General features: G+C 36.4%; 1 long non-coding RNA gene across 2 annotated transcripts; it reads right to left on the reverse strand.

The window, feature by feature from the left end:
• Positions 1-593: 593 nt before the first annotated feature.
• LOC140332184 (uncharacterized) lies at positions 594-2,429 on the reverse strand. 2 transcript variants are annotated; one of them, XR_011921050.1, is made up of 3 exons: positions 2,303-2,429; positions 1,217-1,991; positions 594-806 (listed from the first exon to the last, which is right to left on the reverse strand). It is a non-coding gene; the product is annotated as an uncharacterized lncRNA (long non-coding RNA). The 2 variants fall into 2 exon arrangements; XR_011921049.1 differs by having other exon boundaries at positions 594-1,991.
• Positions 2,430-3,974: the final 1,545 nt, after the last annotated feature.

Raw genomic sequence — 3,974 nt, forward strand, 5'->3', positions numbered from 1 at the left:
TGTTATAAAGGCTGAGCTATCAATGAAACGTTGAAACTATTTTTTTGCAGATTGTTATGGCCTATTGTACTTTCTTCTCTAATGCATTCACATTTTGGAATATATTTTTGCAGTACTTGGTAAATACTCCTATTGGATTATTGACATTGAGTTGGTTATTGACAGAGATCTGGATAGAATTCCACAAAGTGTTTAAATATTGGAGATTGGACAAAGTATTTATTTATGTTGATGTCATCATCAGAATGTATTCTTAACAATGGAATCAAGCTCATTTGGTTACTGATAATTACCACAATAGGAAAGATGATTGATTTGATGATAATCATGTACATGTTCATGGGAGTATGCATTTTATTGTTTTAATAGAATAGGAGAATGGTTTTATTGCAATTATGTGTAATTGAATGCGAATGATTTAAGGAGTTTAAAAAAAAACATACCGGTAAAAGGGTGTGCCTAAATGCCTTATGAGGTTTTTGTTTTGGATAATTTATACAAAGATTTAACTTCATGTTTCACTGGATAGTGCAGCTTGCACTGTTCTTAAGCCACCTCAGTGGTATAGTACAAATCAAAAAAGAAAGCAACCATTGAACTTACAACACTTACAATTTTTTATTGACATCAGCACTGGGAAACTTGCTGGATAATGCAGCAGTGGCATTAGGGTTAGGCTGGCTACTCCATAACATCAATCAATCTTGTTGGTGTGTTTGGGTTCATTGTCTTGTTTCCTCTTCAGCATGTCCTTGAAACATGACTTCTTTTAAGTATTTTGATGTATTCAAACTAATCCATGATCCCTGTTATGCAATAAATAGGCCAACACCATAGTATTAGAAACATGTCCTTATCATGAATGTGCTGCCACGCTTCACTGTCTTCACATTGTACTGTAGCCCAAATTCAGTGTTTGGGGGTCGTGTGACAAACTGTCTGCAGCCCCTAGACAAAAAAAGGACAATCCTACTTTCATCAGTCCACAAATTGTTGCACCATCTCTTTTTAGGCTAATCAATGTCTTTTTTTTTCAACATTGGCACTTTGTGGGGGCTTCTTACCGATAGTTTGTTTTCAACCAGGGTTCCTCAAGAAATTGCTAGAGGTTCCTTGAGCAGTGAGCAGTTTGTACCGCTCAGGTCATTTAACCGCCACTAGCGGTAATCCCAAGTCTGACTTGGGGTACCTAAAAGCAGGATAAAAAACCACTTACCTTGTTCCAACGGTGTCCCCCGGCATCCTGCTAGTCCCTGTAGGTCCAGGGGACACGTCTTCCTCCTCCGATCTCCAGCTGCGAAGTGCAGATTCGATCTACGGGGTTTCCCGGTGATGCTGGTACATGCGTTGGTGCATCCGGAACTTAGCAGCAGGAAATTCAAATGATTTTGTATTGGATTCAACACAAAATAGCTGTACAAGAGCCCTGTACAAAGAAATATTCATATAATATATATTCTTTATATATGCTACTATACAGTTACATTACATGTTTAAATATTTTTATTATTTATTTTAACAGATTTTTGTGATTTGTTATTTGAAGTTTATTATTTAATTTAATAAATATCAGTGAGTTATGCCTAAGAATTACAGCCTACACTATACACTAGCCTACACTATACATTTCCATGCAAAAAATTGTACGGCTTTTTGCATGGAAATTTGGACAGAATTAGACCGCTAGGGAGGTTAAATTAACACCAATGATCTTTTTGGCTTTCAGTAGGGGGCAACATTCTTCCCAGTAACCACCATACTAATATATTGTAAGCTGTGGATATAGTAATTATAGAATAGGTTGCCTGAAGACCTGAAAGTTAGTTTAAGGGTATGTAAGAGATAGAGAAAGGCTGAATAAAAAAAAAAAATAGTTGACAAGAATCCAAAATCTGTAACTCACGGCACAGCTATGGCTCTGGGAAAAATCTTCTTTTCACTGTCATACTTGCTTGCCACTCTTTGATCCATAAATACTTTCTCAATGGACTCTGTTGTCACATGGGATATAGAAAGTTCAAAATGAAATACCTGTACAATGTCATCTTTTTTAGTATCAGCTCTATAAAATCTCTGCTCCTGACAGGCACTCGCTGCTGATATGAATAAAGGTTGGGCAGACTTTGATATTATGCTGAAAGCTGCAATTCAACACAGCTCCTCACCCAGCAAAAAAAAAGGAGAATAGGGACAGAGAGTGCTGGAACTCCTAGATACAACTTGTTCACATAATAAATTCAAATATGAATAAAGGTGATATTAACTCTATCAATAAAATGTAATAAGAAATAAAAGAAATAACCTGCAGGTTTCGGATGACAATGCTTTGTTCATATTTCCCAATATGGCTCCTGTGTTGTCACAGAACTCTGAAAGAAGACAAGTAGTCACTATTCATCCATCAGGAAAGCAGCCCTGGGAAATTTAATACAACCATAGTTTGGGTGTAAGTAGGCAGAAATGGTTTACAATCTGGCTGCTGCAAATAATCGACACTTGTTTTTAGTTTAGTTTACATTTACTTTTAGTAATATTTATTTTACAGCCACTTAACATACAAGGCACAGGCTTTTGTTTACTTGGTCCTGCTTGGGAGATTTTCCTTCCTGTGCATAAGACAATGGGGGTGGAAATAACATCTTTGCCGTCACTGGAGTATGTTCTCCATTAAGAATTTATATCCTAAATGATTTATTAACAACAGTACAACTTGGCAATTATCGGTACTTTCTCTGCTGCAGTATTTTTTTTTTTTTTTTTTTTTTTGTGTGGTCCTGTTGGTTTCCGTATATTTTTAAAAAAACTTTTACTAATAGATTATCTATCTCAAGATTTTTTTTGAAAATATCATTAGAAAATGCTTCAGTTTACATTGAGGCCACTTGATGGCAATGTGTACTCATACAGTGCATATAACAAACTTGCCATCTGAGACGGTTTGTAAAACTTTGCAGTGTGCCATCTGTTGGTGGCCAACAATAGTGGACAAAGTATAATTTAAGAGCAAGTAACTCACCTTGGGATGGTGAGAAAGTATGTCGTAAACTGCAGTTAAAGTTAAAATGGTGTGGATGGGACGTAGTTGAAGCACTCATATACCTTTCCATTATTTGGTTTTTGATCAATCTGAAAATAAGCTTTTTCAGTTAACCAGACAGGTGATGGATATCCAAGCAGAGAAGAAAATAAGAAGGGTCCATTTACACCAGTTAAGTATGTTGCAACACTTACAATTATAACACACACACATTAATGTGCATTGTGTTAAACCAGAACTAAACTGTAAAAATTAAAAAACTGGAACCTGACAGGCCTTTTATTGCAAAAGAGACAAAGGATGACTTCTGCACTAAAATACTTTTACCTCCAGTTTTTAAAATACACTCAGCTGTCTGCTTTTGGCACCAATCTTTGGTCATCCTGATTGGCAGGGCTGGGATAACGTAAATGCCATGAATGTGTGCGGTAGATCAGTTAGCCCTGGGGACTACCTAGCATTTCCTGGCATCATACACCCAGCATCAGCTGCCTGGTTGTTGATTTTGGAATTCTAGGCAATCCATTTTTTTTTGAACGGGCTCATTTATGCATCACAGTAGATCCAACATTGTATCTGTTGCAGTTTTCATATCAGTGTAACACAACAAAGTTCATACAATAATAAATTCCAAAATTTCAAGTTTCATATAGCAACTGAAAAAATGGGAATAGGGCCAGGATAGTTACATTATATAGACCCACATGGAGGGTTTTGAAATGCTGTGGAGTGAGAGAGAAGTCAGAAATTTACATATAAAGCATCAGAGAATTGTCAAACACCAGCAAGATAAATGTGACCTGGTGGGGAACAAAACCGTTCCAGAAATTTTATAAAATAAATGTTATCAGGGCTAAAAATAAAATCCCTTTTATGTTAATGGAAATGGCACCACCTAGAGGGGACACCATTGTATAGCATGCAATTACAGAACAGT

The sequence above is a fragment of the Pyxicephalus adspersus genome, chromosome 5 (assembly GCF_032062135.1).
Source record: "Pyxicephalus adspersus chromosome 5, UCB_Pads_2.0, whole genome shotgun sequence".
NCBI classification, from domain to species: domain Eukaryota; kingdom Metazoa; phylum Chordata; class Amphibia; order Anura; family Pyxicephalidae; genus Pyxicephalus; species Pyxicephalus adspersus.